The 13,952-nt window shown below is 44.6% G+C and overlaps 1 long non-coding RNA gene across 1 annotated transcript in view; it reads left to right on the top strand.

Annotated features, from left to right (window-relative positions):
* The first annotated feature begins 10,569 nt into the window (after positions 1 to 10,569).
* LOC138854017 (uncharacterized) overlaps positions 10,570 to 13,952 on the top strand; it is a 29,821-nt gene continuing 26,438 nt past the window's right edge. Inside the window, exon 1 of the long non-coding RNA XR_011393198.1 lies at positions 10,570 to 10,687. This is a non-coding gene — a long non-coding RNA (uncharacterized lncRNA). The remainder of the gene's footprint in view (positions 10,688 to 13,952) is intronic.

The following is a 13,952-nucleotide window of genomic DNA, read 5'->3' as shown; positions in this document are numbered from 1 at the left end:
CTACTGAGAGTGGATACGACCGACGTGTTTGGGGTGAGGAGGGGAGGAGGGTTATGGATACGACCGACGTGTTTGGGGTGAAGAGGAGGAGAGGGTTGTGGATAAGACTGACGTGTTTGGGGTAAGAAGGAGAAGAGGCTTGTGGATAAGACTGACATGTTTGGGGTGAGGAGGAGGAGAGGGTTGTAGATAAGACTGACGTGTTTGGGGTGAGGAGGAGAAGAGGGTTGTGGATAAGACTGACATGTTTGGGGTGAGGAGGAGGAGAGGGTTGTGGATAAGACTGACGTGTTTGGGGTGAGGAGGAGGAGAGGGTTGTGGATAAGACTGACGTGTTTGGGGTGAGGAGGAGAAGAGGATTGTGGATAAGACTGACATGTTTGGGGTGAGGAGGAGGAGAGGGTTGTGGATAAGACTGACATGTTTGGGGTGAGGAGGAGGAGAGGGTTGTGGATAAGACTGACGTGTTTGGGGTGAGGAGGAGGAGAGGGTTGTGGATAAGATTGACGTGTTTGGGGTGAGGAGGAGGAGAGGGTTGTGGATAAGACTGACGTATTTAGGGTGAGGAGGAGGAAAGGGTTGTGGATAAGACTGACGTGTTTGGGGTGAGGAGGAGGAGAGGGTTGTGGATAAGACTGATGTGTTTGGGGTGAGGAGGAGAAGAGGGTTGTGGATAAGACTGACATGTTTGGGGTGAGGAGGAGGAGAGGGTTGTTCATAAGACTGACGTGTTTGGGGTGAGGAGGAGAAGAGGGTTGTGGATAAGACTGACGTGTTAGGGTGAGGAGGAGAAGAGGGTTGTGGATAAGACTGACGTGTTTGGGATGAGGAGGAGAAGAGGGTTGTGGATAAGACTGACATGTTTGGGGTGAGAAGGAGGAGAGGGTTGTGGATAAGACTGACGTGTTTGGGGTGAGGAGGAGAAGAGGGTTGTGGATAAGACTGACATGTTTGGGGTGAGGAGGAGGAGAGGGTTGTGGATAAGACTGACGTGTTTGGGGTGAGGAGGAGAAGAGGGTTGTGGATAAGACTGATGTGTTTGGGGTGAGGAGGAGGAGAGGGTTGTGGATAAGACTGACGTGTTTGGGGTGAGGAGGAGGAGAGGGTTGTGGATAAGACTGACGTGTTTGGGGTGAGGAGGAGGAGAGGGTTGTGGATAAGATTGACGTGTTTGGGGTGAGGAGGAGGAGGAGAGGGTTGTGGATAAGACTGACATGTTTGGGGTGAGGAGGAGGAGAGGGTTGTGGATAAGACTGACGTGTTTGGGTGAGGAGGAGAAGAGGGTTGTGGATAAGACTGACGTGTTTGGGGTGAGGAGGAGGAGAGGGTTGTGGATAAGACTGACGTGTTTGGGGTGAGGAGGAGAAGAGGGTTGTGGATAAGACTGACGTGTTTGGGGTGAGGAGGAGGAGAGGGTTGTGGATAAGACTGACGTGTTGGGGTGAGAAGGAGGAGAGGGTTGTGGATAAGACTGACGTGTTTGGGGTGAGGAGGAGAAGAGGGTTATGGATACGACCGACGTGTTTGGGGTGAGGAGGAGGAGAGGGTTGTGGATAAGACTGACGTGTTTGGGGTGAGGAGGAGGAGAGGGTTGTGGATAAGACTGACATGTTTGGGGTGAGGAGGAGGAGAGGGTTGTGGATAAGACTGACGTGTTTGGGGTGAGGAGGAGGAGAGGGTTGTGGATAAGACTGACGTGTTTGGGGTAAGGAGGAGAAGAGGATTGTGGATAAGACTGACATGTTTGGGGTGAGGAGGAGGAGAGGGTTGTGGATAAGACTGACATGTTTGGGGTGAGGAGGAGGAGAGGGTTGTGGATAAGACTGACGTGTTTGGGGTGAGGAGGAGGAGAGGGTTGTGGATAAGACTGACGTGTTTGGGGTGAGGAGGAGGAGAGGGTTGTGGATAAGACTGACGTGTTTAGGGTGAGGAGGAGGAAAGGGTTGTGGATAAGACTGACGTGTTTGGGGTGAGGAGGAGGAGAGGGTTGTGGATAAGATTGATGTGTTTGGGGTGAGGAGGACAAGAGGGTTGTGGATAAGACTGACATGTTTGGGGTGAGGAGGAGGAGAGGGTTGTGGATAAGACTGACGTGTTAGGGTGAGGAGGAGAAGAGGGTTGTGGATAAGACTGACGTGTTAGGGTGAGGAGGAGAAGAGGGTTGTGGATAAGACTGACGTGTTTGGGATGAGGAGGAGAAGAGGGTTGTGGATAAGACTGACATGTTTGGGGTGAGAAGGAGGAGAGGGTTGTGGATAAGACTGACGTGTTTGGGGTGAGGAGGAGGAGAGGGTTGTGGATAAGACTGACGTGTTTGGGGTGAGGAGGAGAAGAGGGTTGTGGATAAGACTGACATGTTTGGGGTGAGGAGGAGGAGAGGGTTGTGGATAAGACTGACATGTTTGGGGTGAGGAGGAGAAGAGGGTTGTGGATAAGACTGACATGTTTGGGGTGAGGAGGAGGAGAGGGTTGTGGATAAGACTGACATGTTTGGGGTGAGGAGGAGGAGAGGGTTGTGGATAAGACTGACATGTTTGGGGTGAGGAGGAGGAGAGGGTTCTGGATAAGACTGACGTGTTTGGGGTGAGGAGGAGAAGAGGGTTGTGGATAAGACTGACGTGTTTGGGGTGAGGAGGAGAAGAGGGTTGTGGATAAGACTGACGTGTTTGGGGTGAGGAGGAGGAGAGGGTTGTGGATAAGACTGACATGTTTGGGGTGAGGAGGAGGAGAGGGTTGTGGATAAGACTGATGTGTGTTCCAAGATCACTCTTGTAGTCTGTGAAAAACGGTAACAAATGGAAGCAAATCTTCGAGTCAACGGCGTGTGCTCTGTTTTTTTTTTCTGTTGATGTGTTGCCGAGTGGTGTTCTGTTTTGTGAATTGAGTTGTATTCTACTTTCTGCCCTTGAATTGTATTTTACTTTGTGCTCCTGAGTTGTATTCATCTTTGTGTTCTTCAGCTGTGTTCTACCTTGTGTTTCTGGGTTTTGCGTTTGCTCAAGGCATTTTATTATTTTTGTGTTTCTTCGTTTTGTATTTTACATTTAATGAGTTATTAATGTTTTCAATCGTTTGTTTTGCATTTTTATCGCTTTCTGTAGTTTGTATTACTGTTTGTTTTTCTTTTATGTGCGTAATTTGCGTGCTTATGTTCTGCATTGTATTCTGACGTGTTTGTTCTTTTTGCATATAGTATAGAATCTGAAAACTGTATGAGATCATGAAAGTGGTATTTTTGTTACATACAGACGCACACACGAGTGACGTGACTACACGAATGTGGAATAGTCTGGCAAGTGACGTAGCGGAGGCAGGAACCATACATAGTTTGAAGACGAGGTTTGATAGAGCTCGTGGAGCAGGGAGAGAGAGGACCTAGAGATCAGTGAAGAGGCGGGGCCAGGAGCTATGATATATATATATATATATATATATATATATATATATATATATATATATTTTATTATCACACCGGCCGATTCCCACCAAGGCAGGGTGGCCCGAAAAAAGAAAAACTTTCACCATCATTCACTCCATCACTGTCTTGCCAGAAGGGTGCTTTACACTACAGTTTTTAAACTGCAACATTAACACCCCTCCTTCAGAGTGCAGGCACTGTACTTCCCATCTCCAGGACTCAAGTCCGGCCTGCCGGTGTCCCTGAAGCCCTTCATAAATGTTACTTTGCTCACACTCCAACAGCACGTCAAGTATTAAAAACCATTTGTCTCCATTCACTCCGATCAAACACGCTCACGCATGCCTGCTGGAAGTCCAAGCCCCTCGCACACAAAACCTCCTTTACCCCCTCCCTCCAACCCTTCCTAGGCCGACCCCTACCCCGCCTTCCTTCCACTACAGACTGATACACTCTTGAAGTCATTCTGTTTCGCTCCATTCTCTCTACATGTCCGAACCACCTCAACAACCCTTCCTCAGCCCTCTGGACAACAGTTTTGGTAATCCCGCACCTCCTCCTAACTTCCAAACTACGAATTCTCTGCATTATATTCACACCACACATTGCCCTCAGACATGACATCTCCACTGCCTCCAGCCTTCTCCTCGCTGCAACATTCATCACCCACGCTTCACACCCATATAAGAGCGTTGGTAAAACTATACTCTCATACATTCCCCTCTTTGCCTCCAAGGACAAAGTTCTTTGTCTCCACAGACTCCTAAGTGCACCACTCACTCTTTTTCCCTCATCAATTCTATGATTCACCTCATCTTTCATAGACCCATCCGCTGACACGTCCACTCCCAAATATCTGAATACGTTCACCTCCTCCATACTCTCTCCCTCCAATCTGATATTCAATCTTTCATCACCTAATCTTTTTGTTATCCTCATAACACTGATCTCTGGCTGAAGGAGACTCGAACCTACGAACCTTGGAACAAGGTACGCAGGTACCTTGTTCCAAGTTTCGTAGATTCGAGTCTCCTTCAGCCAGACATCAGTGTTTGTGTATATTCCTTGCATATATATATATATATATATATATATATATATATATATATATATATATATATATATATATATATATATATATATATAATGGTGTGGGAAGTGTGGAGGTGAGATCGTTTCACTGTCACACACCCAGGGGACGGTTATTCCCTCCTGGGAAGACAGACTAGAAATTCCTCCTGTGTCTCTACCCTGAGTTCTCCCACTATTTTCTTAAGTATAGTTTGATTTGTTGTCTCTTTTATCCGGTGATAGATCCTATGCTATGCAATGCTGCAAGACATCAACAGATAGGAAAAATTCTTTGAGGCAAGACTACTGTATCAGTGGCAGCCGCCAGTGATGTCTTCTGCTTTGCCTCAGAGAATTTCCCCTATTTGTTGCTGTCTTGCAGCATTGCATAATTCCTGACGACGCACGAGGGTGCGAAAGATCTAGAGCTAAAGATTTCCATTCTCTTGTGGCTTGTTCCGCATATTTGGTGTGTTTACCTCTTACTTCTTGCCCATACCTTCCAGTATGCAGTTAGTGACTCAAGCTGTAAACAGTAAGTTTAAAAGGCGGTACACTGTTAGTGTGTATTATGTGTGTATTCTTGATGATTTCCTGATAGTCACCCAGGTTACTGACAGTTTGTAAAGTCATGTTATATCTCTAGTTTCCTCACTAGCTTTGCACCATCACTGCCAGTCTAGATAGACAGGTGGTTCTGTCAGGTTCACGCCCACCAGTGGTGTATAGACCCAAGTGTTCTAACACATACGCACTAAATCAGCGACCCTGAGTCAGAAACCCAACTATTTATGCACTGATACCGTTTTTAGGATGCTCTGAATGAGCAGTCGAGCGTGTCCCAGGTGATTAAGCCCCACCTCACCTCATTCTTCTTTGACAATTAAATTAACATCAATACACAGCGCCGCCACCATCGATCCCTGCTACCAACTATGCCACCAGCGTCACCATCATGGATCCCTGTTATCAACTCTACCACCAGCGCCACCACCATGGATCCCTGCTATCAACTCTGCCACCAGTGCCACCATCATGGATCCCTGCTATCAACTCTGCCACCAGTACCACCACCATGGATCCCTGCTATCAACTCTGCCACCAGTACCACCACCATGGATCCCTGCTATCAACTCTGCCACCAGTACCACCACCATGGATCCCTGCTATCAACTCTGCCACCAGGGTCACCATCATGGATTCCTGCTATCAACTCTGCCACCAGTACCACCACCATGGATCCCTGCTATCAGCTCTGCCACCAGTACCACCACCATGGATCCCTGCTACCAACTATGCCACCAGCGTCACCATCATGGATACCTGCTATCAACTCTACCACCAGTGCCACCACCATGGATCCCTGCTATCAACTCTGCCGCCAGTGCCACCATCATGGATCCCTGCTATCAACTCTGCCACCAGTACCACCACCATGGATCCCTGCTATCAACTCTGCCACCAGAGTCACCATCATGGATCCCTGCTATCAACTCTGCCACCAGTACCACCACCATGGATCCCTGCTATCAGCTCTGCCACCAGTACCACCACCATGGATCCCTGCTACCAACTATGCCACCAGCGTCACCATCATGGATACCTGCTATCAACTCTGCCACCAGTGCCACCATCATGGATCCCTGCTATCAACTCTGCCACCAGTACCACCACCATGGATCCCTGCTATCAACTCTGCCACCAGGGTCACCATCATGGATCCCTGCTATCAACTCTGCCACCAGTACCACCACCATGGATCCCTGCTATCAGCTCTGCCACCAGTACCACCACCATGGATCCCTGCTACCAACTATGCCACCAGCGTCACCATCATGGATACCTGCTATCAACTCTGCCACCAGTGCCACCACCATGGATCCCTGCTATCAACTCTGCCACCAGTGCCACCATCATGGATACCTGCTATCAACTCTGCCGCCAGTGCCACCACCATGGATCCCTGCTATCAACTCTGCCACCAGTACCACCACCATGGATCCCTGCTATCAACTCTGACACCACCACCGTCATTCATCACTGCTACCACCTCAACTACCACCACCTACACTGCCTTCACCGCCTTAGTCTTGTTATCACTTCAGGCGCTCATGCCACTGCCAATACAACCACGACACCAATCCATAACTCACTCCATATTTCCCCCCTTGTATAACCCACAGTTTCCCCCGCCATAGCCCCTGGTTGCACTAGTATGTTCCCAGCGGCTCTACGCAGCCCTTGACACAGTCCCCTCTTGACTCCAGCATCAAAGAGGTAAGAGCAGCTGGTGTAGCTGAGCTTCAGGGTGTAAATCAGTCCCTCGCCGAATCAGGGGGAGTTAATCTTACAAGCCTCCCTCCAAGGTCTGCATGTATTGGGGATAATCCTCCCTGAGGGGGCGAACGAGATGATAGTCTCTGGATGGATTACGAGGTGCTGCATATTCCATTTCAAGGAAGAGGGCCAGCCAACAGGAAGACGTCTCGAGTAAAAGACACGTTGCTGAACAAGATTTTACATGAATGTTTCTCTCCGTGTACAGCTTAATCAAGTCATGAGTTGATAAAGTGCTACAAAGAGCGAAACGCTCCGTATAATGCGTCTTCATCATCTGCATCAGTGCGCCATTTAGATATAGAAAGACTCTTTCCTGGAAGATAACCTTTCATGGAGAGGTGAAGGGTTGGTGTCTTCATGCTAACGAAGGGTTCTTGAACTACGGAATGGCTGCTACATTGCCCTTCCTTGGATCAAGCCTTAATGCCTCCTAATCGTCCTGTATGACTCTTAGAAATTAAGGGCGTCTCCTTGAACATAACAAAAATCACAAAGAATATGATAAGAAAACTGAGAAAGAAATTCCAGCACAAGAGTTATAAAGTCCTGAAGATTTGGACTTCTCATGAGCAGGAGTACTAGTGAAGGACACTTGATCTGAGAATTTGGGAATTTTTTCCCCCTTCAGTGAAGTCACTATGAATATTTTTCACTTCCCAGGCGTTGTTTTACCACTACGAGCTGACCACCAACCTCATGACTGTAATAACAATTTTAGATCAGGGAGATCACAGTAAACAGAAAGCAAATAAGGGCGAGATTACACATCACGGTAAACATACAACATCTGAGCCTTTTATGATGATGCGGGTAAGGTGGCCAAGGACCTATTCTTTTCACAGTAATTGTCAGATGGGTTTATGAAAGACGAGGTGAACCATAGAACTGATGAAGAGAAAGAGGTGAGTGGTGCATAAGTAGTAAGTTTATTCAGGTATACACAAATACAGTTACAAAAATTATCATACATAGCAGCATATGTGTAGAGAACCTAGGATAACCCAAAAAGGTCAGTGACTTATTTCCATTGGGGTCCTTTTATTACCATATTATTATACTATAAAGGAGATATCTTATTATTATACTTTAAAGGAGATATACTAGAAATAAGGTAAAATGCGTTATTTTTATTTACATCTGGGCAGACAAAGAATGTTATCCATGGAAGCAAAAAGGGGAATGAGAGTATAGTGGTGCCAACACCATTATATGAGCATGAAGCATGGGTTGTGAGTAATATTGAAAGTATTATTCAGAGGGCCGAGGAAGGGTTGTGGAGGTAGTTTGGACACTTAGAGAGGATGGAAAAAAAATAGGATGACTTGGATGGTGTATAAATTTGTAGTGGAGGGAAGGCAGGGTAGAGTACGCCCTAAGAAAGGATGGACAGAGTAGGTAAAGGCTTTGTATGCGAGGAGCTTAGACATCCATTAGGCATGTGCGTGTTAGAGTGAGTGGAGGCATGCGATTTTTGTGACTTGATGTCCTGTTGGAGTGTTAGCAAAGTAACATTTATGAAGGGATTCAGGGAAACTGGTTAGCCGGACTTGAGTCCTGGAGGTAAGTAGTACAGTGTCAGCACTCTGAAGGAAGGGTGGAAATATTTGCAGTTTGGAGGGGCATCTTGAACTGTAGCATCGGCGAGTGTCTGGCAAGAGTGATGGAGTGAATATTGGTGAAGGCTTCTTTTTTTCTCTCGGGTCACCCTCTCACTGTGGAAGACAGCCGGTGTCTTATATATATATATATATATATATATATATATATATATATATATATATATATATATATATATATATATATATATATATATATATATATATATATATATATATATAAGGTCTGTGCGCCCTTTATAGAAAGTCCCTATTTATGAAGAGCGTTTCTGGAAATATGTTACATTATTTGACATTATTGGGTTACTCTAGGTTAAATTCTGCATAATTTACAAGTTTATTATACTACATATAACCATTTTAAAAATTTATATTTACGAATGGGGCCGCTAAAATTAAAAAACTTGAGGAACATAGACTGCAAGAGGGACGCGAGTTTAGCTGTGTTACCCCCTAATAACCATTTTTTGAAGTTCCGAAATTTCCATTTTCTATGAAGGATGACCGTAAGTAAAGGTTAACTCGTGTAATTTGTGTATTTTCAATGACAAATTATTATTACAATCAAGGGGGAAGCGCTAAACCCGGAGGATTATACAGCGCCTGGGGGGGGATGTGGAAGGCATTCAGGCTTAATTTGAGAAACTGGAGCACAGATCCAATTCCCTAAATCAAGAGCCCCTCACCAACATCAAGGAACCTTCCTTGAGGGGTTTCAATGACAAAGACATCTATCAAATCATATCAAATCAAAGTTTATTCTCTATAAGGATTACAATGCAGGGTTTACAGATTTTGGTTATTGTGTGGTTTACATGTAGTAAAATACTAATTACAGAGGGGGCCACTAGAATTTTATTCTAATTATTAATCCCCAGGGTTAGTAACCCAGAATAAACCAATATCGCCACTATGCTTTCTTTATTTCCATTGGTGTCCTTTCATTCTCTTCCCCAAGATGCGACCCACACCAGTCCAAGGACCCAAATGGAAATACTACATCATTTTGACTTTTTTTTTTGGCTTATAGTAGGTAATATTGTTAGACATCTGTCCTGCATTTGTGTATATGTGCTAGTGATGTTAGGCTTAATACAGGAACCATATGTTCCCAATCCGGTGTTAGATGAGGAGCTGAGACGGTAGGAGGGACAGTGTTTGCTACCCCCAGTGTTCCTAAGTTCCGTAAGTCTCCAGGATACATCAACATCAGTGAATTACAGTTTGTTTCTGTGTCAAGAGTTCTCCCCAGTGTGTGTGTGGAAAGTTAATTCCAGATTGTGTACTCGTGAAAAATTCCCAATATTATTTCTAACACTGACTTTAGGTCCTTGTCCATCTTCCTCTTGAAGACAACTAGGCGTCTATTGGTAATTTCCCTTATGTAGGCTGGGAGGCAGTTGAATAGCCCTGGGCCCATAACACTGATTGTTATATATTTACTGTACAAACGGCACCCCTGTTTTTTATGGAAGGGGGGGGGGGTGTTGCATCGCTTGCCGAGTCTTAAAACTAACGTAACACAAGATAATGTTACATAAATTACGTGAAAGCATCTCACTGATTACAATATCATATTTACATTATTCAAAGCAAATTTTAATCATGTTGTGCTGAAAATAGAGGATACGCTAAACCCACATGTGGGTTTAGCGCATCCTGTATGAGTATACGATAAAATATATTTTCAGGACAAGATTAAAATTTACTTTGAATAGTGTAAATATGATACCGTTATCAGTGAAAGGGCGTTTTTGTACTTCATGTAACGTTATCTTATGTTACCTTAGGTTCATGTAACTTAACCGAACCTAAAGAAAATAATTACTAGTTTACAGGAAACTCTCGAAAAATGTGTGCATAAAATTAATAAAATGTGCGAATGATATGGAAAACAAGATGGGAGCAGCTCAGTGGTTGGTTATACTGGAATAATTTATGTAGGCGGCGTCACGGGATATATATATACACAGAGAGATGTAGATCTCTCAGCGTATATATGCTGAGAGATTACTTTAGTCTTTGTTTTAGGGATTAAAGTATTCTTGTCTGGTGGAGCTACAGGTGACGCTCAGGCCGAATTGTAGTAGTATAGTTTCTAGGTTTTAAACCTCAATAAGTGACCAACTAGTTACTGTAAAGTCGTTGCTGTGGGGGGTTGTGGTGACGCCTGCTGCCAGTGTTAAATTATTATGTGTGTGTATAATCGTGTTTCACTGGATTGTTTTGGATATAAATACAGGTAAGAGTGTTTGGAGTTAATTAGAGGGAAGGTATTGTATCAGTGTGTGAGTGAAGGACTAGGTGGTATGATACATATGTGCTGGTATGACAACATGCTTGCTGGTATGACAACATGCTTGCTGGTATGACAACATGCTTGCTGGTATGACAACATGCTTGCTGGTATGACAACATGCTTGCTGGTATGACAACATGCTTGCTGGTATGACAACATGCTTGCTGGTATGACATACATAACATGTGTGCTGGTGTGACAGACACAGCATGTGTGCTGGTATGACGCAACATACGTACTGGTATGACATATACAACATCGTGCTGGTATGACATACACAACATCGTGCTGGTATGACATATACAACATCGTGCTGGTATGAAATACACAACATCGTGCTGGTATGACATACACAACATCGTGCTGGTATGACATATACAACATCGTGCTGGTATGAAATACACAACATCGTGCTGGTATGACATACACAACATCGTGCTGGTATGACATATACAACATCGTGCTGGTATGACATGTACAACATCGTGCTGGTATAACATATACAACATCGTGCTGGTATGACATGTACAACATCGTGCTGGTATGACATATACAACATCGTGCTGGTATGACATACACAACATCGTGCTGGTATGACATGTACAACATCGTGCTGGTATAACATATACAACATCGTGCTGGTATGACATGTACAACATCGTGCTGGTATGACATATACAACATCGTGCTGGTATGACATACACAACATCGTGCTGGTATGACATATACAACTTCGTGCTGGTATGACACATACAACATCGTGCTGGTATGACACATACAACATCGTGCTGGTATGACACATACAACATCGTGATGGCATGACACATACAACATCGTGCTGGTATGACACATAAAACATCGTGCTGGTATGACATATACAACATCGTGCTGGTATGACATATACAACATCGTGCTGGTATGACATATACAATATCGTGCTGGTATGACATATACAACATCGTGCTGGTATGACACATACAACATCGTGCTGGTATGACATACAACATCGTGCTGGTATGACACATACAACATCGTGCTGGTATGACATATACAACATCGTGCTGGTATGACATATACAACACCGTGCTGGTATGACATATACAACATCGTCCTGGTATGACATATACAACATCGTCCTGGTATGACATACACATCGTGCTGATATGACATACACAACATCGTGTTGGTATGACATACACATTATCGTGCTGGTGTGACATACACAACATCCGTGCTGAAATGACATATACACCCCTCAAGGGAGGTCCCTGGACGCTGGTGAGGGGCTCTTGATCTAGGGAATTGAATCTGTGCTCCGGTTCCCTGAATTGAGCCTGAATACCTTCCATACCCCCCTCCCCCCACGTGCGCTGTATAATCCTACGGGTTTAGCGCTTCCCCATGATTATAATTATATAATAATGACATATACAACATGCGTGCTGGTATACACAACATGGCTTTTTTTTTTTTTTTTTGTAACTAAAGTCGAAGGATCCTAAGGTGATTCTGGCGCAGTTAAACCGTCTTCGAATTGCTTCCTCAGTAGAGAAAATTGGGTGGTGAGTTTTAACATTCTGGTGACTTGCCGAAACTATACACAAGTGCTGGAGGTACTAAAGGCGCCCTCTTCAAGGCAGGTGCCCGTTTCATGGCAAGTGCCCCTTCAAAGGAGGTGCCTCTTTCATGGGAGGTACCCCTTCCAAGGACTGAGGTACGTCTCTGTAGGCAGTGGATGGGGACTCTCGACAGGCTCCTTTGATGATTAATTTCTTCGAGCATGGTTCGATTCATGTGTAGGAATTTAAGGTCTTTATTTACTGTTCGAGGAAAGCTCTGTGCCATACTCGCTATCTTGTCCTGATAACTGATCGCGGAGGGTTCTGGTTTCCTACTGGCTTCTCAGATTTCCGGTATATTATGTTCTGCTTCTCTAGGGGCTGTTGTTCCGCGAAATTGGGCCTGTTCTTCCCTTAGAACCCAATTACCACCCTTTCCCCAGACTAGTATGACCCCCCCCCCACTCCCACCCTGTGAGTTTGGTACTTCACCTTCGATATAATAACAATGTTCTGATCCAATATACTTCTCTCCATTTTGCAGTCTGAAAGCTCCTAGAGTGACTAGCTTGTGTTAATTGTTGGCATAATATGAGGTGCTGTCAAAAAGTTCCACGACTCGAATTTTCGCGAGTTTCCTGGGTGAAATATAGTGGCGGCGTAGATCACGCCATACAGTGCACTCCTTTGTGTAAAAGCATGGCGAGTTTCATTGCGGTCGGCCATTCCGCTGATGTTAGAAGGGCATTTTCCGTCGTAATGGCAGAACGTTGTTGCGATTTTCATTTACTATTTTTTTTTTTTGCAGCAGCAGCAGTCCAGGAACTTTATAGCATCTAGTACTTGGAATTATGTTGGGCAGAAGCTGAGATGAAGACGGCTATACTGAGTTTGCTCTATAGCAGAATTTTTGCCTCAGTGACTTCATGAGCTACATTTGCCTCAGGCACAAGTGTTTGGTCCTTATCCTTCATTAGGAATCATTACTTTGAGAGGATTTTCTGTTGACTGAGGATCAAGTATGCATACCTCACTCATAGTCACCTGCTTGCAGGTGCTCCTCCCTGTCTTGACTCGTTGCATGCAGCTGATTGTGCAGCACATTTTAAGTGTTTGCCCACAGCATCATCTCGGTCATGTAAGTGGTTGCTTTTATAATTACTGGGTTACCTGTAGAGACCACAGGGAAATTTTAGGGAAAGTCTTTCAGTGTCACTTTAATGGGTTTCTTAACTAATGAAGGTTATTTTTAACATTGTGTATAAATATTTATTTATACTAGTAATTTATTTATGCTAGTAATTTTTATTTTTGTTACTTAATATTACCTTGAATACTCTTTCATGTTTATTTTTATTGCCAGTAGTGGTTAGTGGTCTACTAGGCCAACATACTTATAAAATCTCTAAACTTCTTTGGGCTATGGTTGACGAATTTTGGAGCTGGATCGTTCCTTGCTGGGATGTAATTAAGTAGCCTTTCTTTTCTCCATGGTCTGACCTCCTGCAGGTTGAATGAATGTGTGTGGGAGTGTAGATATTGGGCCCCCTCATGTACCCTCTGTCGGTGCCTCGGACGAGCATCGTTTGGACTTTTATGAAGAATACTCCGTGCCGACCCCGAGACATTTTAACCATGAGGAAGAATTG

The sequence above is a fragment of the Cherax quadricarinatus genome, chromosome 46 (assembly GCF_038502225.1).
Source record: "Cherax quadricarinatus isolate ZL_2023a chromosome 46, ASM3850222v1, whole genome shotgun sequence".
Classification (NCBI taxonomy): Eukaryota; Metazoa; Arthropoda; class Malacostraca; order Decapoda; family Parastacidae; genus Cherax; species Cherax quadricarinatus.
This window is presented reverse-complemented; position numbering and strand designations above follow the sequence as displayed.